Genomic DNA, 22,968 nt, shown 5'->3' with positions numbered 1-22,968 from the left:
CTTGGTTGTCTTCATTCATTGTTAAGGTCTGAGTTGAACCAGGATCTGGATTGAACTTTTCTAGGACTCTTTAGTTTGAGAGGGGCCCCTTGGTCAAGAACATCAGTCGTCACTGAGCTATAGAGGATGGTGAGGTCATTATCTTGAGTGATGGTAAGGTTGAGAGTGTAGATGAGCCCTGATCCTGGATTCTAGATCCGTTAGTGGGATTTGCTTGAAGTTCCTTGTCCAGTACATGAGTTTATTGGCTGATGCTCAGCATGGACATGGGTTTGCCTTGAGATAGAACAGTATTAGGTCGTCGATTGACCAGTCGATGGGTATGATATATTGAAGGGAGACAAGATCGTATCTGGTAATTATTGCATCTAGCATAGGCCCTTTATTGTGGGTCTGTTCGTTGCAGAGTTGTTTCAGGTCGTTTCATTCAAGAGTGGATGGTCTCCAACTCCCTAAAGTTGAACGGAGACAAGACAGAGGTCCTGGTCTTTGGCAAGGACCAGGACATATGGTCAGATGACTGGTGGCCCCCCTCTTTAGGCAGCTGCCCTATACCTACCAAATCTGCTAGAAACCTAGGTGTCATCTTTGACACCCAGCTCTCCATGGAGCTACAGGTGAATAGAACGGTGGCGACCTGTTGGGGTGTCATCAAGACCCTGAAAAGGATTGTGCACTATCTGTCCCCACAGGCGCGGAAACAGGTGGTGATTGCCCTTGTTGGCTCAAGGCTCGATTACTGTAACTCAGTGTACGCCGGGGCCAACAAGGGCTTGCTCCAGCGTCTACAGGTCATACAGAACGCTGCAGCGCGGTTTGCGCTCGCTTTGCCCTGGTTGTCATCTATGACCCTAGCAAGGAAGAACCTCCACTGGCTCCCCATTCCGTCAAGGATCAACTTCAAACTCCTTTGCCTTACATATAAGGCTTTAACTGCAGGCTCGGCTGATGCCCTTGGTTCATTACTTACCAGATATGTTCCGAGCAGATGTTTACGATCCAGCGAGCAACACCAACTGGTAATCCCCAGAGCCAAGAAGGCTAGATGGGGGTCCAAAGCTTTCTCCATATTGGCACCTCTGATGTGGAATTCACTCCCCCTTGAAATCAAACTACTTCCTTCCCTTGACCTCTTCAGGAAGTCATTGAAAACTTGGCTCTTTATTAAGGCATACCAGTAGGCTCTGTTTCTGTCTGCTAACAGCTTTATATTTTGGTTTAGGCGCCTTGACGCGCACTGGGCATAGTTGCGCGTTATAAATAATATTTCATTCATTCATTCATTCAAGAAGGTTTATGAGATTACTGACAGTGATGTCTTCTGTGTCATCCCAGTGCCGCTTGAACTCACCTAGGAGCACATCTTTGATGTCAGTAAGGGAGAACTTTGTAATTATGGCAGTTAGTTCTTCATTGAAGAATAAGCGATCACCATGGGGGTGATAGATAGTGTGAAGTATGATAGGGTGGTGCCTTTTATTGTGAGTTCAACTCTAAGATATTAGTAGGTTGAGTAGTCCATGGAGTTTAGTGTGTTGAGTCTAATCTCATTTTGTTGATGATCGCTGGCCCACCCCCTATTCATTTAGGTCTGTCTCGCCTATGATAGATTAGCCAGCGAGAGTAAGCAAGTCCAGCATGGGGTTGAGTGTTCGTTAAGCCAGGTTTCCGGTAAGAAAGTGTGCCATCGGCGGGAATAGTTTCATATTTCTGTAGCATGTTTAACTGCGGAACTACAGTTAAGATGCATGCAGGAAAGCAAGTTTGGGTTGGTAAGTGTACTGTGTAGTGTCTGAATCGTGGTCTATTGAGCAGGTGTTCTGGGAGGTATATTAACTCGAGGGATTCTATTTGTGCTCATGATTACTGGGATTGAGGATGGAGATTTGTGATCCACTTGTTGAGTGTTTGTGTGGTATGACTTGCAGTGAGATTCCACTTCAAGTGGGGAGTGGGGATTGAGAGTTTGGTAGGGTCTGTGAGACAGGCGGTTCAGGGGCATGGAGGCCATGCAGAAATGGCGGCTGACATAAGAAGATATTTTAAGTGGAGTTAAATTCTCTATCTTTGGATTGGGGTTGCATATTAATTTGGCCTGGTTTGCAAGATCGCTTTTTACATGAGAGAGGTCTTTAGCTAGAGAATCACATTTTGTTTCAATTTGGTTGACAAATTGGGGAAGTGTGTCGGGAAGGGATCCTGTTCTGTGTGGGGAGAACAGGCGGTAGGTCTCATGTCTAGAGAGGGAGGGTGGAGTTTACTTGAGAGGAGGGCAGTGTCATTGAAGCTGGAACTGGGGAGGTAAGGTTTGGGTTGGGAGGGTTCCATATTGAAAGTAGAGTTTCTGTGTAAGGTGGGTTCAGTGGTGAGAGAGCTGAGGAAATATGAATTTTTATGATCAATTGTGTCCCCTATCTTAGACCCCAACGACTCCGTGTACGCACTACAAGTACATGTATGTTCCCTCCACTTCCAGCTGTGAAGACGCAAATACATTTGCGTCCAACGTTAACATGTTCTCTTTCAGATCCACCATGAATGGGTCGAATATTCCGTTCCTAAATATGCCTTGCCAACGTCTTTATGTGGTGTACTGTACACGTTTTTCAGCCCTGGCGAAGTAGGCCCTGAATTCTGCCATCGAGCCTTCTCCTGCCTTCTGACTCTGAATGCCTCAGCCTGGGCCTGCATCTGTACCCGTGACCTCTGCCTTACTCCCTGCGCGGCTAACGGTGCTCGGTTCAGCCAGTTGCCTGCCAAGACTGTATCCAGCCTTCAAGTTATCTGCTCCGCTCCTCGAAAAATACATTCCTGTTTAGTAGTTCAAGTAAACATCCTTCCAGCTGCAGAGCAAAGGGCCCGGCCTCACTGTCTCCGTGCAAGTAATTCATAGCTCCTGTTACCATGGTAGGCCCATGCCCCTACGCATCTCATGCAGACACGTAGACGCTTATACACGCACTCACAGTCAGTATAGAATAGCCTCTGTCCGAGAGACCTTTCCTTCCAGATAATACAGTTCCTTAAACATGAGATATTAGATGCGATTTGGGATTAGGTTGATCTGACATCCCAGACTTCTGTCTCCACATGTAGGGCTAAATGTCAAGTCCCCTTCACCCTCCAGTTACACGTCAATCACACGTCATGCTGCCTGCGCGCGCATCTCTGCCATGTATTTCTGCTGACACTGCAGGATTCTCTTATGGATCCACCTACTTGTGACATCATGTTAATGACGTTTCTAGTATACGCCTTCATGAACGCCTATTGTAACGCCTTTTCATTACGTATGTGTATTCTTATCTCTCCTCTCAGCTGTTACGCCTTCTGCATATGCCTTTACTGTAATGCATTGACTATATATATGAATGATTGTCAATAAAGTATTGTCTGTCAGTCCCTTCCCGAACCTACGTGGTGACGGAATGGTATGCCACCTTTGGCTCGAGCCAAATACCCAATTCCTTTTTAAGGAATAAAACCCCCTTTTGAAAACCTCAAATATCACGGATCTTGCCTCTTATTTTTCTGAGTTATTCTTATTGAATTTTACCGCATTAATTAAGCATGGGTAATTAAATTTACCACAGAGCTAGGCTTGGGATTGGTGCTATTGTGGCCAGTTAGTGTATGGAAGAGCACTGTGTTATTGTGGCTGTGCCTTAGTGTTGGCATAGCGGTGGGCATACAGGTACTGTCTTGCATAGTGAGTGTGACCGGAGGTGCAGTAGAGATGCATGTTGCATCATTGGAGTTCTGGGGGTCAAAACAATTTGGATATAGTGAGGCGAGAAGAGACGCAAAGTGTTGGTCAAAATAGATTGATGATGGTCGGTTGCTTGAAATAAAGAGTTAACCGTCCTGAAGATGAATATGTGGATCTCCCCTCTGAAACTCTGGGAAGGAACAGTGGTGAGTTTAGTGCCAAATGGAATTTGTACTGTTTGTGTAACTTGTAGGTGGAGGAGGAAGATGTATTTCCATTTTGCAGGTGGGTTTGAGTAGAAAATGAAGTCTGTCTTTTAATGGCCGTTGTTTGTGCTATAGTAGGAATCACCAATTCGTTGTTCTGGATGTTGTTTAAGGAGGTTGTATTTAAACATTTTTCCAGCATTACTTGAGAGATTTATTAGATATTTTGTGCTCCAGGAGGTGGGGGCCGTATTTTTCAAGTGTGGTGACGTGGGGCTAGGGTGTGGGTTAGTCATCACTGCTGTAACCGGACCTCTGGGGAGATTCTTTGGAAAAGTCTGATTGGGCAGCATAAGTGCAGTCAGAGGTTGGTTCACAGTATATTCTGACCAGGAATTCATACACGCTTCCATTAACCTGTTGGATTAAAATGGAAGGGATCAGCAGTCTCTATATGAATGCTTGCCACATAGGTGTAATCCGTCTAGTGAAAGGGGTGAATACCAGGGTGTAATTAGTTGGATATTATCTTTGGGAATTACACTGATTGCCCCTTGATTTGCCCTAATTTGGTAATACCCCTCTTCGTGTAGAGGGGCAGCCCTCAGAAGAATGTTGGATGGTTGGAGGGAAGATGCCTTAGGGGCATTGTTGGTTCCCATGACGGGATGTGGCTCTTTCCATGATGGAGAGAGGATCCCGAGACAGCAGGCATTTTCAAGATTTAGAGCTCTGCTCGCTGGTAGGAGCTGGATGTAATAATTTCAGTGCTTTTGCATTTAACTTGTGAGGGACACCTAGTAACAACGAGTTGAACTGCAGCTCTTAGTAGAATTATTTAGATATTGGATACTATATTATTCACTGCCCACTGCTAATCTTGTCCCATAATGCTTTGCAGGGCCCTTGGTTGGGATTGTATTTTTGTCCATAATAACTGTGCTTGGGTGGTCGTAAGAGGATGGGACCATCACTGAATCATTCAGCAAGATGTGCTCTTTGTTTTCAAGGCATCTGCTTGTTTCTCCCCCTAGGTTAGGGATGATCCCGAAATCTGTCTATTAGGATTGGCACTCCCCACTAGTAATCTGCAGCTTTTATCCAAATTTGTGTGTGCCCTAATAATGTATGTTTGATAATCATAATTATGGAGTCGCTCCACTAGTTTGAGGAGGTTTTCCCTTTCTGTAATGAGGCCCTGTTTACCCTCTGTCGGTAGTTCCAGTTTCATTAAGAGGTACTCCTAGTGGTTAATCTCAGGATGAAGCTCAGATACTATGACAATGTACCACTACTTTGAATGCCTCCCACTCCACTAGTTGGGAGGAAGTCATACCCGTATTCTCCATAAAGTAATTACTGATCGTGTTTCCTAGGGTAGATCTGAAGACTGTGTAATACAGCATCGAAGTATTGGACTTCCATGTCGGAATGCAGAGTGTAGACATGTCCAGTCCAGAATTGGTAATGACAGCTTTTGGTCAAAGTATTTTTTTACCAGGTATTTGACGTTTCTAGTTCTCACATGTACGCTAGCCGAGCATAAGAAAGTACGTAAGCGAACTGATAGCTTGTGCATACCTGAGTAGTACAAATAGAAGCTGCTCTCCAGAGTTGAAGTTCTCCAGGTATTGACAAATCCTCAATCGTTAATCCATTAACAAAACATTTGGGTAGTGTATGTTGCGGGGATGTGCACTGGGGATGTGAGCTATCTAAAGTCTCATCAGCTACGGACTTAAAATCTCCTACAAGTAACACAGGGTAACCGTATATTCCGGTGAGAAAAGGCGTTGGGGATGATAGGAATGATTGTTTGGTCCGCATTGGGGCCATAAATGTCCACAAAGGCTATATCTTTGCCATCCAATTTGCCTGCTAATATCACAGTGACCTTCTTTATCTATGATCTCTATCTGCAAGAGAAACGGGGTCCCACGAAGGACCCAAACCGGCACCCCCTGCCCCTAGCAAATGGTGAGTACCAGGTGATTTTCACCCAGCTTCGCTTCTGTAGCGCTAGACCCTCGTCTTTTGTTAAGTGAATCTCACAAATTCAGTTTTATTTGAGGTAACTGTGAGAGATGATGCCGATATATCATCTGTGGTCCTCGTTGCCCCACCCATAGGTGTTGTTCCAAGAGTACCCAATTGGTGCGTTCCAGATCTGTGGCAAAACAATATAATTGTTGTGAGAGCTGATGCTCTATATGATAGATTTCCATTTTTGGGAGTCTCAGTCTGCCTGAAGTAGCAGCTTGTAGTTTGGACATGGCCAGGCTGGTGTTTCACCTTGCCAGAAAGTATGTTTAAATGGCTGCGTCTTTTGGGCATAGTTCTGATGCCAGCCGTATAGGCAGCATGCCGAAAATGTAGTTAAACTGTGGAGTTACCACCATGTTCTTAGTTTGGACCTGTCCCCAAAGCGACAATTGATGCTTGATCCATTTAGTGAACTCCCTGTCCATTTGATCAGTCAGTACAGTCATATTGTCTTTGATCATTGCTGGAAAATCGGTAATAATCCATACTGCTGGTGCAGCTTAGTTATTGGCTCTGAGTACCTCAGGTTCTTGGTGAACCTACAAGTCCTATCTTCACAACCAGAAGAGTGCAACGGATGTAATGGTATATTGCTTTAAAAAATCTGTTGTACTTTAAGTTACAGGTGGAAACGCACAATGGCTGTTTTTTTTAACCCAATTTCAATAATATTTTATTTGAACTGTTACTTCCTATAGGAACACCTTGAAGGATTCACACAAATGGCCTCTTGCTGAATTCAGAATGTTATCTACTTTACAGAAATGTACAGCTTTCTGAAATCCATTAATTGTTTCAGACCCATTTCTACCACTAAGTGGAAGGAGGTTTAAAGCACAAAAATAGGTTATGTCCCACTAAAATGCCAAAACTGTGTACAAAATGTTCATTTTCTGACGAAGGCCTGCCTGTTCCAAAAAGCTGGGAAGATGGTGACTTTAGCCCCGCAAGCCCTTATTGATACCGTTTGCAGGGAAAAAAACAGACACATTCTTCGACAGCACTTTTTTCCCATTATTCCCCCAAAAACCCAAATGTGGCTGTATTTTGGCTAATTTCTTGATCCCCTCTAGGGGAATCTCCAAACCATGGGTACCTTTACAATCCCCAGGATGTCGGAAGAAAAGTACCCTAAATTGGCATGGATGCCTTATGTGGAGAAAACTTTATGGGGGATTAAGCGTGAACTATGCTAAATAGGCAAAAAAAGCTTAGGACAGAGGCCGAAAAGGCCTAGCAGCAAAGGAGTTAATTCTTCCATACATGCAGCACGTCCTCTTCTCTGATAGTGTACATTGAAAACCAAGTACATAGCAGGGATGTGGAATTCCTATAGCCCAACCACCAGGATATATTATTTGGGGTCAAGGTCAACAAGTTTTCATGTGTATTTTGTCCTTGGGACAAGTAGACCCAACCCTCTACTGCACAAACCCTTTGGCTGCCAGTTTGCAGTACCATATTATGGGAAGGTATTGCCTGCAGTTAAGGTATTATTTGTGTCCATGTGTTAATGCTGTTCAAACTTGTATATATGGTTCATTAATGCAAAGCCCTTATTAATAGTGTCAGTAAATGTTGTAAGCTCAGACTGCACTACTGACTCTAGTAGAAAAATGTGTGCACACGTTTTCAATGTTTAGCAATATAAGTCTATGTATAATGCTCCCAGAATGCTCGCTGATTAGATGCAAATATTTGCAGAAGCTTTAAAGCAAGATTGGATTGATGATTCATTGCTTTCAAGATAAAATGTTCAAAAAAAATGGTAAAACAATTAGCTGAACTACTGTTAAATTTTAGGTACCATTTCTTTGCAGCATCATTTAGTAAAATGCTAATATTTCCCAAAAATATTCATAATGGAAAATCAGTGTAACCAGTTTTAATAAGATTATGGAAACATACAAATAAAAAAGCATTAGTGAAGGCAGTAGGTCTGAAATTGTTGTTCAACCTTTTGGTTTTGTCAACGCATGGATTGTTTTGGCATGTTTTTGTAAAGCCTAATTGGTGTGGGTGCTGCATGGCCCTCAACATTATAACAAACATTGGCAAAAGCAAACATTGTTTTGGTCTCAAAAAGCACACATTGCCACAGTAGTTAAAGTCACTGAACAAAACAACTGTGTGTCAATATGCTCCTGGTGAAAAAACAGAATGCTGTTACTCACAGTAAGGCTAACCGATAGACAGAGAGAGATAGAGACAGAATTGTAATAAACACAAAAGGTCATGGTTAACGCCAAACCAAATTAGGGGCCCAATTATTAAATACAAATTAGGGGCCCAATTATTAATTACAATTATTAAATACAAGCCATGTCCTTCCATTAAGTGCAGATATGCAGCTTTCATGAATTCACTAGACTTTACAGAAGTAGGCCAAGAAATAGTACTCCTTTCACATATTTATGAAACAGCATTGCAGCATGAGCAAATATGCAGGTGTAGATTTGCTCATGCGAAAATCTGAGAGTTTGCAAGTTTGCTTTCCCTCCAACCACTTTTTTCCCCACCCTGGAAGAAGTTTTATGTCTGCCATTGTCAGGAGTAAATTAACAACCAATCTCAGTATGGGAAAAGATTAGAGAAGAGTTCATGGAAACCCTTAAAACATGCACGTTAGTAGGTTTTGCACAGCCTCAAAAAGGGAATTCCAACCCTGGAATTGTTGCTTACTATTACCTTCAGCCCCTGCATGTAGATCTGCCAAAACATGGCAACATAAGGGAATTGCTAGTATTCAAACCCTACTCTGGAATGAGCTCTGGCATAATCAGAGAGGCTATTTCTGAGCTCCTATATAATGAGATTGCTGCCATAATTTGTTGCTGCATTACTTGGCACAAAAGGAACAAGTGGCGATTGTTACAGGGCAAGTAGATTTATAAACCAACTTGCCCCATGGACAAGTAGGTATTTTATTAAAATCCACACCCCTAAAATACGCTTTTCTGTTTTCAGTTTCTAAGAGTTCTAAATCGTTTTTTTCCTTTCAGTGTGATACAAAAATGTAAAAACATTTAAACATTTTGACTTTTTTTATCTCTGTAAACATTCATGAGGCTTGTGGTTTTATCTAAAGAATGTTTTGTTTATTTCCTTCTCTTGTTTGTCCCCATTGCCAGTTCTAATATCCATTTATCTTCTCCTAACTCTCTTTTTGAATTTGTTCTTTCAGGCAACGTTTCATTGTTTTGCTCACCTGTCTCATTGCCCATCAATCTCTTTGCAACAGTCACATGCAGAATGGAGGTAAGTTTGCATCTCATTATCTCTTTCATATTTAATTGCAGCAGGTGAAGGGTTAATGGTTGGCTTTTAACACCCCTTCCTGTTCCTCAGTAACAGTAAAGATTGGCTGAAATGGGGTGCTCAGTTTGTGTTATAGGAAGTTAGCTTCATATTACCCAGTTCTTTATCTAACTATACTGCTGGGCTGAAGATGTATTATTCCTGCCTGATCTTGGCTTGCACAAGCTCCACCTGGTCATAGAAGAGAAGCTGCTCAGAAATTAACACACATAGTGTTAGTTACAGGCTCTTCAATCACAATGCAGTAACAAACCTTTATCCTGCTGCCTCACCTATCTCTCGTTGACTCTGTGCCTGCCTTTGACCTGATCGGGAGCAGGGCTGTTTTTCTGGCTAGGTTTGTGCTGTTTAAATACATGCATAGCACCTTTTTAAAAGAAGAACACTTTAGTGGCAGCAAACTGTGTTGCTGTATGAAGCAGTTGAGATAGCAAAGAACATTGGTGGCCTGCAGCAAGCTTTGGATCATTTTCCGGTGCTTTTCACACTGTGAATTAATTTTATTTAACATTGTTGAGCTGTGCCTATGGAATTATTTTGTGTTTTTAAAAAGCAGTGATAATCATGTTGGCCTTTGTTTATTCAAAAGCTGTGTATGGACTGTGTACTTGCCTAACGTGTGAGAGTCGTAGAAGGCACTTTATCTTTGTATTATGTGCAGGGAGCACTGTTCTGGTGCATTTTCCATCTTGTGGAAAGAATGAGCACACCTCTGTATGTTTCCATTAAATGTTGCCACAGTGGTTTGTAAAGGTGATATTGCACAGCGTGAGAAAGAGAAGAGTCCTATGAAAGTCATGGGAATTACGTGTTTGGGAAATCTTGCTCACAGGCTTGGACTGGAAAAGGAATGTTGACAGCGGGACACTTCGAGTGGGGTGCAGGTGAATTAATATAAGAACCGGTCCTACCTTGATGGTTGAAAGCGTGGAGAGCAGTCAAGGTGTAGGAAATATGGACAGAGCCATTTAACTGAAGAGATGTTTTTAAGAGAGTGTTTCAGGTGCTGAGCATGGTTCAGGATGGAAAGGGTCCTAACAGGCTTGGGTTTGGTACACCATTGGTGCACTCGCTAATCAGATGCACCACAGCTTACAACTATTAGGCCACAAGACTAGTGTGCTATCTCAACAAGCACTACAGCTAGAGGTCGGACAACTAAACAATACTGTAACCCAACTCAGACTCTTGATCCAGCCGGGGAGCTCCCATCCTGGTGGATAATACAGTCAAACTAAAAATAGCTAAAACATATTTGAGAAAAGTAAAACGATAAAGAAGGTATAATCAATAAAGCTCTACAGAATATTGTGGGAGTAGTCAATGAAGCCAGGTATCTCAGTGAATAATAATAGTTAATGCATGGCACAGCATTCTAATGTGCACCCTGTTATCTTAAGTCAACATGATTCATCTCTTTCTCCAAGATCAATTGTTGGTTTAACAAAATCTTGACCATATGCATCTGCCTACATCTGTAACTAGTATATGAGCGCCCATTTTTAGGTCGAGCCTAGCGCAGATCGCATGCGCTGCTCTAGGAGATGACATTTTGGAATCGGTCTGCACTTTTCCAACACTTGTGCGTGTGGCGGCATCCACTTTGCAGGAGCGAGCAGCGTTGCGCAGGGGCCATCTGTTTCCAATTAGCGTGTCCGCGTGTGCTTGTTTACCTTTGCCTGTCTTGCGGTCGCTTTCACTTTCGTGCCTGTCTTGCGGTTGCTTTCACTTTCGTGCCGTGCCGTCCCTTTGCACTGCGTTTAATCACTGGAGTGTTATCTCACTGAGAAACTGCACAGGACCTAGGTCATAGGTCTTGATTTTTATACAATGAGTAGTAATATTCATAAAAGGCATGGTGTACGTCTATCTGAGATGGGAGGATTACTCGTGCAATCTCCCAAATGTAAGTAAATGATGGGCATGTGTTCTCGGCTCTAAGCAGTCTAGCAAGCAGCATGCTGGGGGTGTGCGCTTCAGCCTGTGTGTAATGCATATTCAGTGTAATCTGGGCAACGTAAACTCTTCTGCAATGTTGTCTTTTCTATATTGTGTCAAGTTGGGCAATTTATTATGATAAGTGTCTGCAAATCTCAGATTCTGCTAAAAGAAACAGCAGCAGCAATAACACATAATTCCAGTCACCCTGAATATAGGTCAAACTACCACCCACAGCCAATCATCCACGCTTCAGAAAGGGCACCCACAATCCGGTACAAATCGCTTCCCAGCCTCCTGGGGGTTATGAAGCACTGCATACATTTTACAATACATTTCAATATAATACAAAGAATCACAGGCCCATACATAACATGAGAAAAATCTAAATACAAATGCTATCATACTTAAAGGTTTAAAGGTCTTTTCTTGGAAAAGGGACCTGTTGAAGGCACTCTTGTGTACTAGAACTACCTGTCAGCTAACATATTTCAGTGGCTATATTTTCATCTTTTTGCACTATTGGGTCTTTCTCATCACCTAACTGGATTTGGCTTTGGAGTGACTCAATGTGACCAGCCCTACCACAAAGCATGCAACAAGACAGTGCTAAATGGTGCGAGAGTAGGGGAAAGTTCAACTTTTGAGGGGTGCGTTTATCGCATGTAAGAGCCAATAGGTCTCACCTTAGGGACCTTATAAGTGTTTAGCCATGCAACAGTTGATGTTGTTGCACCAAGGATATTGTGCTGGATAACTAAACACTTATAAGGTCCCAAAGGCGAGACCTATTAGCTATGCCAATGCTTGTTTTACTAAATTGCTGTATGAATACTAGTAAATTACCACCCTTGCTCAAATAAATAAGATATGACATGTTCAACAGAACTATTATTTAAATATTTGTGTATGGATGCATGAACAAGAAATGGATTTCTCCAGACGCACCTCTAGCAAGAGAAAAACATGATAAACCTCATAATCTCTACGCTGTACAAACAACCTTGATTGTTGTTTGTAGTCTCTACTTCGCATACAATATAGATAAGTATACCTTACAATTGTTGTTTATATCCTGATTGAAATTCACCATGCATAGAAACTATTCCATTCAAGGTGGTAACCAACACCCCATTAAGTTCGATACCAATGTCCATGTATGTGGTTTACTCATTACTTTAGTACCACTGTACTCTCTGCTCTATTTTATGATAATCAAATTTATTGAGTTTATACGAACATAAAGAACAAACAGCACAGCATGATTCTCGGTTCCATACAAATGGCCACATAGCAGCATAAACCTTGACAAGACAATTAACGGTTAGTGGTGCCCAATGCAGCTCGTGAGCATCTTAGGTGCGGGGAACAGAAGCGATCAGTCCAGTATATCCAGCCATTTACCCCATATTTGCCGGTGTTTCGCCGGACAGCCTCAGACTTCATATAATCGAAGTTCTTTTGCCACGCACCAGTCCACCCCCTACGCCATGCAGCAATTTTAGGTGGAGCACGATTTTTCCAGACCATCGCTATATCACGCTTGGCTACTACTAGGTCTACAAAGTTCTTGTCTGCCCTTGATCCATCTAGACCATCTGTGACACTCAGAAGTATATGTAGTGGGTTGTGTGGAACCACCCATCCCAGCACCTCTGTGAGCTCCGCCTCCAGTGCCATCCAGTAAGAGGTTATGTGCGGAGAGGACCATACCATGTGAAAGAAATTTGTGCTGTTGTGCCCGCATCGCGCACAAAAGGGAAACTCTGTAAGACCTTCTATGGAGACGGACAGGAGTAATGTAGGAAGCGTGAAGGTAGGATAGTTGAATCAGGCGGAGCCTGATGGAGATCCTAATGCTTCTGGGAGCCATTAGGGCATCTCGCTAGTCCTCGTTGTCTAGGGGGCCAAACCACGCCACCCATCTGGCCCTTAGGGAGTCAAGGGATGCTGGACTATTATTTGTTAGTGAACGGTAAATCCTTGATATTCCCCCCCTCCCCAGGATTCCCATGGTGATTTGGGCCTCGAGGGGATTGTGTTCTGGGAGGGAGGTGCCCGAAGATAGGTGCACATCTAGGGCATGGCGGAGCTGCAAATACCTATACAATTGGGATTAGTGGAGCGCGTGCTGCTGTTGCAGATCCGCAACTGACCCAAACGTCTCCCTGCAGGTTGATACCTATGTGGTCCCAATTGTGAAAGCCTGTCAGGCCACCCTCCTCCGGCAACCATGTGCCATGCCATAGGGGTGTTTGTTGCGTCAGTTTGTCCTTCCAATTGGTGAGCCGTAGTGTGACGTGCCATGCCAGGAGGACTGTACGGGTGACTATTGGGAGGCCCTGGGTGACGAACGAGCCATACATCATGGCTTGAATTCGTGGGAAGTCCAATGTGTAGAGTTCCGTCCTATAAGCATGGTCAGACCACCCCCGTTAAACCAGTCATTCAAGACTAACAGGCGGGTCACAAGATAATATAGATGCAGGTTGGTGATCCCGAATCCGTCCTCATAGGGCGGGATCTGACAGCGGGAAAATGCCATACGCGGTTGACGGCCATTCCAAAGGAATTCTGCATTAAGGCTATCCAAGCCTCGAAACCAAATGCGCGGAACCCGTTCTTGCCAGCGCCTTCTTGGAGCTAGTACAGGCCTGCAGAACAGCGGTGGGCTTGTCTCCTCGGCCGGGCAACAGCCGAAAACATCCACAAACCAGGAGAGCCCCAAAAGGAATGAAGCCCCAGACAGTCTAGTAAGCTCTCATCGTTTATTTGGCAATGTGCAAGCAGGCAGCTCACAGAGTACATGCATTCAAATAAATCCTTCGCCAAACGCGTTTCAAGATATTTGCATCCCTTCTTCAGTGGCGTTGATTAAAAGAGGAAAGTCAAAGTTCATCACGCACATGGTCATTTAAAACACCTGCCATAATGGGCGTGTCCATGAGCACGGCCTTCTGGTGATTGTAGTGCAGTGAAAGTTTTCCCGAGCGGGCATTTTTTTCTTCTTTTAAAAATAAAACACAAATGTTACCCAAGTGGGTAGATGCACATTCCTGGTTGCGGCCTGCCCCGCTTTGTTCAGAGCCAAAAAGAGCATCAGAGCAGCACCACCCTGGAAACGGCGCTGTCTCTGCCTGTCTCCCGTTTTTGCCAGCGCCTTCTTGGAGCTAGCACAGGCCCGCAGAACAGCGGTGGGCTTGTCTCCTCGGCCGGGCAACAGCCGAAAACATCCACAAACCAAGAGAGCCCCAAAAGGAATGAAGCCCCAGACAGTCTAGTAAGCTCTCATCGTTTATTTGGCAATGTGCAAGCAGGAAGCTCACAGAGTACATGCATTCAAATAAATCCTTCGCCAAACGCGTTTCAAGATATTTGCATCCCTTCTTCAGTGACATTGATTAAAAGAGGAAAGTCAAAGTTCATCACGCACATGTTCATTTAAATCACCTGCCATAATGGGCGTGTCCGTGAGCTCGGCCTTCTGGTGATTGTAGTGCAGTGAATGTTTTCCCGAGTGGGCATGCTTTTCTTCTTTTAAAAATAAAACACAAATGTTACCCAAGTGGGTTGATGCACATTCCTGGTTGCGGCCTGCCCCGCTTTGTTCAGAGCCAAAAAGAGCATCAGAGCAGCACCACCCTGGAAACGGCGCTGTCTCTGCCTGTCTCCCGTTCTTGCCAGCGCCTTCTTGGAGCTAGCACAGGCCCGCAGAACAGCGGTGGGCTTCTCTCCACGGGCGGGCTCTCCTGGTTTGTGGATGTTTTCGGCTGTTGCCCAGCCGTGGAGAGAAGCCCACCGCTGTTCTGCGGGCCTGTGCTAGCGCCAAGAAGGCATTGGCAAGAACGGGAGACAGGCAGAGACAGCGCTGAATAAAGGGCCTGCACTTTGAATTTGAATTAAAAAAGAATAATTGATAAGCCCAGCCAAGAAAGGCAGCAAGTAGGTGTGTGTATTTGTGGATGAAGTGTTGATGGAGCTGAAGATGAATAAGGTGAAAAATAAGAGAGGCTGCAGAGATGCAAACTTTCCTTTCATTTCAAGGGAAGTGGAGATATATATATATATATATATATATATATATATATATCTTATTGTTGGTTCTGTTCCTACCATTTTCCCAATGTCAGGGTCCCCTGATATGAGATGCCAGTATTTTTTGATTTTGCTTTTGATAATTCCACTCGCTATGCTATATGTAGTCACAAAGCGTGCAAATTGGAAATGCAATGTCTGCAAGGCATGCAAAATTGGCCAAAATAAAACCACTTTTGAAGAAGCGGATGGAAGAAGTACTCCAATCTCTGGAAAAATAAACTGCTCCTCCACACACGTAGTCTATATTATACAATGTAAATGTGGATCAAAATATATCGGAAGCACAATTTGTGCTTTGAAAAAACGGATCTTATAACACATTAGAGCTGTGAAAAATAAAGATATGGCGATTTGTCAAAAGAGCGACTAGAGAGCAATGTCCTACTATGGCATACTCATGATAAATATGGACGAACGTGGTGGTAACAGGCAGCGTAAACTGAGACAGACTGAATCAAAGTTCATAATCAGACTTAAGACAAAAGTGCTGAAGATGAAGAACTTTATTTACATCAAGAATGATAACAGAGAAATGTAACAGAACTGAAAAGTACAAATGCAAGACATGTAATAGCTTTAAGAAATAGGGTACTATACCAAAGTTAAAATTCGTATATGTGAATGAAGTTTAGAATGGGTACTATACCAGAATACCAAGAATTGGCGCAGAAATGCAGCGCGCTATTGCATATATATTATGTGAATATCACAAAAATACAGCGCATAACAGCTTTGCGTAAATATAAATATATTATCATGCCAAAAATATAGTATCTGTTTAAAATACTGTATGTCAGAGTATTGAAAATATTACTGTTGAAATTATGAACCACTAGTCCCACAATGCACCTTAACCGCATCGCTGCTGCGGTGATTTTTGCGCTGTGCGGCTGTTTTCAATTAACCGCGATACATGACAAGCTCAGCTCGTCATCCGCACACGTCACCCGTGGCTGATGACGAGCTGAGCTCGTCATCAGCATTGAAGGGGTTAACAGCCAGGTGGGATAAATAGTAAACATAGAAGATTGCTCACTTACCGTGAACAAAGCCTGTTTCTAGGCTGAAACACGTTGGTCTGAGCTGGAGTAATAAACTCTTCGTGAATAATTCAGAAGTTTGTGTGCCGCATCCTTTGTGGAAAAAAAAAAGAATATATATGAATATATATATATATATATATATATATATATATATATATGTATATATATGTACATACATATATATATATATATATATATGTATAATATATAAATATATATACATATATGTATATATGTGTATATATATATATATATATTCTTTTTTTATATATATATATATATATATATATATATATATAAATATATATATATACATATATATATATATATATATATATATATATATATATATATATATATATATATTCACTGAAAAAACCATAGGTTATAGACTATATATAGTTAGGAATTAGCCTTTAAAAAACCTTGGAAATTCACTGAAAAAATCATAGGTTTTAGGCCTTATATAGTTCGGAATTAACATATAAAAAACCATTGAAATTCCTCCTCTATAGTTAGCTGGATATTTTATTGATATAAAACCAATGAAATTCCACATATAGTTAGTTGCACTAACTATATATTTCGCGCATCCGCAATCCAATGCTGATGATGTCACATATTACATCATTCATGACATGGTCAGTGGCATCACTGATGACATCACTGATGACATCTCAGATGACATCACTGATGACATCATCCAGTGTCTGTGTGTTTTTGTAAAGTTTAAATATGTTTTTCATATTGAAGAATGAGTGGATGTATAAGAGTATGGATGAAGGATTTGATTGTATAAGTGAGTAAGTATGTGTTAGTACATCTGTGAAAATGTAAGCTGTTCTGTGTTTAACTGTATAGATGAAGAAATCAAAGTGTGATTGATTCTTTACAGGACTGACTAGGTGTGTGAGTAACTCCATGGATGAGTGGCAGTGTGTGAGTGTCTGCATAGGTGTATGAGTGCATATGATAGCGTTGTAATGATGAGTGACTGTATGTACGAGTGACCTTATGGGTGAATGAATGAATGTGCATGTAGACGTAAGAATAATTGAGTGCGTATGTAGTAAATGGTATTGGTGTGTCAATAGTTTCAAAAATGATACTCTGTATTTTACACTAGGTGTAACAGAGGTTATATTAGAGTATAAGGAGGTGCATTGTATTATCACATGAAGTATATCATCAGTGGTGTGATCATTGATGTTAAATGAGCTGTCATCAGTGATGTCATCAGTGATGTCACTGACCATGTCATGAATGATGTAATATGTGACATCATCAGCATTGGATTGCGGATGCGCGAAATATAAAGTTAGTGCAACTAACTATATGTGGAATTTCATTGGTTTTATATCAATAAAATGTCCAGCTAACTATATAGGAGGAATTTCAATGGTTTTTTATATGTTAATTCCTAACTATATAAGGCCTAAAACCTATGGTTTTTTCAGTGAATTTCATTGGTTTTTTAAAAGCTAATATATATATATATATACATATATATATATATATATATGCTCATCCAATTACATAAAATAAAGTAAACTGCTTTATTATCAATGACGCCTCATTCCACAGTGGGTTAATGGCGTGTCCCCCCCTTCACCCCCTCAGGTGAAGCTGGACTCCCTGTCATGAGAGGTTACTAACTACCTTTCGTGTAATTCACCCACCAAATACTAAGCTGTCTGTAAACAGTACGCAAGTTTCCCACAGTAAAAATATGCTCGCCTTTAAACAGTACGCCATTCTAAACTTAATCTGCTGGGACTGCTTTCCCAACTTTCAGTTCACCCGGCCATCCTGGTCGTTTTGTAACTCATGTGATGCTGTAAGATAAAAGGTGATCTTTTTAAAAAATATTTTTAATAAGGGGGGGTCAGAAATGCTTCAGGGATGATTGTCGCACAATTAACATACAGGCCCACACTACAATCGTTAGTTATATGTTTTTTGCCACAAAATGCCACGCACAATCTGACTGATGTGAGTCACAGAGCCTGAGTTCTGGTTATTAATGGCATTCTATTTATGCGCGGGAGTGAGAGAGTCAGAGCTGATTTTTTTTAATACGTGCACAGGCAGCGCTGCACGAACAGCTCTTAGGATTGCCTTGCCTGTGACTATGAATTGGCTGTGCATGCAGGGGCAAGCCTGAGCTGAACCCTAGTATCACATAGTCCAACATTATTACACGTTTCCAATCGCATGGTAGCTTTTCATCTATGACTGGGTCTGGTCCAGGCTCCCTTCAATGAATGCATCAGTGTTTTGATAACAGTCTTCCATTGTAAAATGCCTATTCGATAATGGAGTAGTACTTTTACTTTGAGTGCTATGAAAGTGCAAGGCTGGAATGGAAAACACTTCACTTAATAACTACCTGTATATGAGGGCATTATTTTACATTGCGTTTGCAAAATTCAGTACTAAGAGAGATGACTTCTGCAGGTGAAAATGTGTGCACCTCCACCTTCTGACTGTGACACATTCAAGAGTCCCTGTATATTTTGCAGCAAAGGAGTTTTGGAATGTGTAGAACTTGTCAAATGTGTCCTTTCAACTCTTTACACCATCAAATACTTACCCTGTGAAGCGACTTTAAGATATATTTCAGTTGCCCTTGTGTGATCCCGCTTCTGAAAAAATATTTTATATTTCAATACTTTTTGGCATCACGAGGGCTTTAATTAGCAGAATGAGGGTTATAAAAATGTAAAGTTGTTCAGAACAGAGAGCTGAAACATAGGTCTTGCCCAGTTCCCCAACATTGTTAAGATGACACTGTCCCCCGTGCTCCAGTAGATTTCTCTGTGCCCTCATTATCTCGCTCTCTTTATAGGGTGGCATTTAAAAACTGCTCGGTGGAATCGCTGCCAATGAACTGGGCTCAGTTGAGGGAGGCCTGCGTTTGAAAAGGAAATCTGCAAGCTAGGGTCAGCCTGAGCCCACCTCGGATGACAGGGCCGCCTGCGGCTGCGGGATCAATCGGCCATGTAAACACACCTTCTGTGAAATACCATTGGGTGGGGGAGCTGAGCGCAAACACAGACCCTGCCCAGGGGAGGCACCGAGCATTCCACCAGGCCCTCTTTGCAGGCGGCTCACTGCTGGCACGCCGCTCCCCCAAATGCTTGTTTACAAGCCTCCTGCCAAAAGGGAATAGAGCCGTTTTCTAGATTTACACACACACACACTGTAAATATATTAGGCCGCAGCGGCACCAGGCTGGTTGGCAAAGAACAGCTGAATAAAGCATTCTTCCGTGGTACTGTAACTGAAGTTATAAAGCACAGGAACAACAAATTGTGTCCTTTTTTAGGATCAGCGTCCATGTGCTTCTCGACACTCAAGGCGAGATTATAAAGTAATACTGGACGAACACTTGATCAATAGGAATAAATTACAATTTTACGGTTGTGGTCCAGCCAGAGTTTAAGATGTGATGGTTTAGGCAATACATACAACAAGCTGCGGGCGGGGGAGAGCTCCTGGCAAACGGCCTCGCAATGCTTGTAAATGACCCGAGGGAAGCCGGATGGGGGCGGGAGAGCCTCGTGGGGGGGGGCGGGAATGCGAGTCTGTCCTGTCCCGGGCCGGCAGCCAATCGGAGCGCGGCCCGGGGAATAAGGTCACGTGATGTCCCGCAGTTCCGCCCCCGGCCTGCCTGACTTCCTGGTCGCGGCCGGGCAGCAACAGCGGGGACAATTTCAGCGGGCAATGCCGGGTGGGCACCGGCCTGAAAGATACATAAAGCGCTCCCAAAGCGCTAGTGGCAGAGTACAGTAACAGCGCAAGATCGCAAAATCGCGGGGTGCCAACACTTCTTGGATGAACTGCTGACAGCCAATCAGATCTCACTATGAGATGCTGACAGCCAATCAGATCTCACGATGAGATATGTGGTTAGGCTCCGCCCAGATATATAATTTGATTCTCTTCTAATTTTCTCAGGAACTACTCGAGGGATTTACACTATTTAACCAAAAGTGTGATCTGCGTACCAGACACTACCATTTTGACAAGTTTGGTGTAATTCCCTTCAGCGGTTCAAGCTGTACCCGTGTCTAAAGGTCCTATGGAAATTAACATGGAGAAAACACGTTTTGGGACCCCCCTTTTTTCTCAGCCCCCACTTGACTAATCCCCCCCAAACTTTCAGGGAAGGAGAGGAGCGGAGCGAGCCATCTTCTTTGAGAAATTTGCCAAGATTCATCAACCAGCGCCAAAGTTATTCCCAATAGAATGTAGGGGATTTCCTATGGAAACTAGGTAACTAGGTTCTAACTATATATACCTACTGGCTACCGCCAGTAGGTTATATATATATATATATATATATATCTATATATATATATATATATATATATATATATATATATATATATATATATATATATATATATATATATATATATATATATATATTACCTACTGGCGGTCGCCAGTAGGTAGTTATAGTTAGGATTTTTTTCAATTCTATTTGGAATAACTTTGGCACCGGTTGACGAATCTGCCTGAAAATTTCCTGAAAATGGCCTCGTCGAGCTCCGGTTCTTCCTTGAAAGTTTGGGGGGGATACGTCAAGCGGGGGCCGAGATAAAAGGGGGGTCCCAAAACGCGTTTTCCCCATGTTAATTTCCATAGGGCGGTCGATTTCACTTTTAGCTCGAACGGCTGAATGGATATAAAACCAACTTGGCAAAATTGTAGGGACTGGTAGCCCGATGTGCCTTTGCTATGTCTCAAGATATGTGCTCCAGTGGATTTTAAGTAATTTAGGTTCAAAAAAATATATATATCTATAGGCGCTCTCCGGTGCGCGCACCGGAGAGCGCTCCAGGCGCGACACGCGACTTGCGCGCAGAAAGCTGATTGGCTCTTGGGTGTCTGTAAACATTCTAAACAGTCTGGAGCGGCCGCCATCTTGTGTCTCGGTAAAATCGAGACACAAGGGGTTTAAAAAAAAAGGGGCAAATGACCATAAGGGGGAAGAGTAGACCCCCTCTGACCCCCTAGTTTTGATGTGGGGGCCATAAAAGGGTCCCGCTGGTAAAAAAAAAAATTTAAAAAAAATATATTTCCGCGGGGGGCGCACCCGGTACGCGTACCGGAGAGCTTACTGGGGAGCGTACCATGGAGATAAAAAATGACAGATTTTTTTTCACAAAAAATATTGCATTTTTTTATAAATTAGAGGTAGTTCTGAAAAGAACTTTTTTTTTTGATTTTGTTGTTTTATATTTTTTTTTAGACTTTTTAAAACAATTTTATAATTTTTTGGGATTTTTGTCAAGGGAAAAACAAAAAACAGGGATTCCAAAACGGCTCAACAGGAGCAAAAAAATGTGAAAATTTAGGGACTGTCAGGGCAGCGGTGTTGCTGTTTCTTTAGGGCAATGAGTTCAACACTCTGCTCCCCATAGCAGAGCAGTTCGTCACACTCCGTGCACAGAAATTTGATGCCTGCAAACTCTGGCTGTATGTTAGGGACCATTCTTCTACGGGATGGTCCGAAAGGTGTTGCTCCACCAGTGGAGGTGCTGCCGCCATCTGTGGGTAATTTCCGTGCCAGGTCTCTGACACTCTCCCTCGCAAAGTTGTTTGGGTGACTTCTTTTGACATGCCTTATTAAATTGGCATTTCCAAAACTATATTTTTTCAGAGGATTGCCTCTGGATAAAGTACAACCACATATTTTGCAGGTTACTTTTGGAGCGTTGACTTTTTTTTCTCCTTCAGGGATGTTATAAAATTTCCAGATGAAATGGATTTTTTTCTTCAGCCTAGGAGGGTCCTCATCTAAAAATGCCTCTGAATCACTGCTGGATGACTCTCTTGCAGCCATTGCTGTAGATCAGGAAAGTAGGAGATGAAGATAGTACACAGAACAGCTCTTGCTCTCTCCAAGTACAAAGCAATAGTGAAGGAAATGGGTGGGGATTTCATTCTTTGTAAAAAAAACTGTTAGCAACCAATGAAAAGTGTTATTTTAGGGTCACATGACCCGACGCGCTTACGCTGCGCGCTCCGGAGCACTTCCGGGTGCGTTTACGCGGCGCGATCGTAGGCGCTTCCGGGGCGCAAACGTGGCGCGATCGTAGGCGCTTCTGCGTGCGTTTACGCGGCGCGAACGTAGGCGCTTCCGAGGGCACTTACGTTGCGCGCCGAAGTGACGTCATCAAACTTTTACAGAAATGCATAATCATTTTCCTTATTAAAAAAAACGGATTTTATTTGTATGGTACGAAATGTTTTGCATTATTATTAACTTTTCATTCATATTTTTTTTCACGAACGACAGTAGCGCTCTGGGTGCGCTTTCAGGTGAGCTCACCGGAAAGCTTACCGGAGAGCTTAGCTGAAAGCTTCCAGGAGCGCGCACCCAGAGCGCAAAAGAAAAAAATTATATTAAAAAAATGAATACTTAAAAAAAAACAGCAAATTGTAAAAAAAATAAAAATGTTAGAAACTCGATATAGAAAGGAATTAGCATTTAAAAAACCTATGAAATTCACTGAAAAAACCATAGGTTTCACACCAGTTATAGTTAGGAATTAGCATTTAAAAAACCTATCAAATTCACTGAAAAAACCATAGGTTTAAC

At 42.6% G+C, this 22,968-nt stretch overlaps 2 protein-coding genes across 2 annotated transcripts in view; both read left to right on the top strand.

Annotated features, from left to right (window-relative positions):
* LOC147736437 (uncharacterized) overlaps nt 1–22,968 on the top strand; it is a 229,795-nt gene that overhangs the window by 13,986 nt on the left and 192,841 nt on the right. The window contains exon 2 of the mRNA XM_086953174.1: nt 9,143–9,216. The gene's annotated coding sequence lies outside the window, so the exon portion shown is untranslated. The remainder of the gene's footprint in view (nt 1–9,142; nt 9,217–22,968) is intronic.
* Nucleotides 1–22,968, top strand: part of LOC147736438 (uncharacterized) — a 121,141-nt gene that overhangs the window by 13,952 nt on the left and 84,221 nt on the right. Inside the window, exon 2 of the mRNA XM_086953172.1 lies at nt 9,143–9,216. The gene's annotated coding sequence lies outside the window, so the exon portion shown is untranslated. The remainder of the gene's footprint in view (nt 1–9,142; nt 9,217–22,968) is intronic.

Source organism: Lissotriton vulgaris, chromosome 1_2, assembly GCF_964263255.1.
Source record: "Lissotriton vulgaris chromosome 1_2, aLisVul1.2, whole genome shotgun sequence".
NCBI lineage: Eukaryota > Metazoa > Chordata > Amphibia > Caudata > Salamandridae > Lissotriton > Lissotriton vulgaris.
This window is presented reverse-complemented; position numbering and strand designations above follow the sequence as displayed.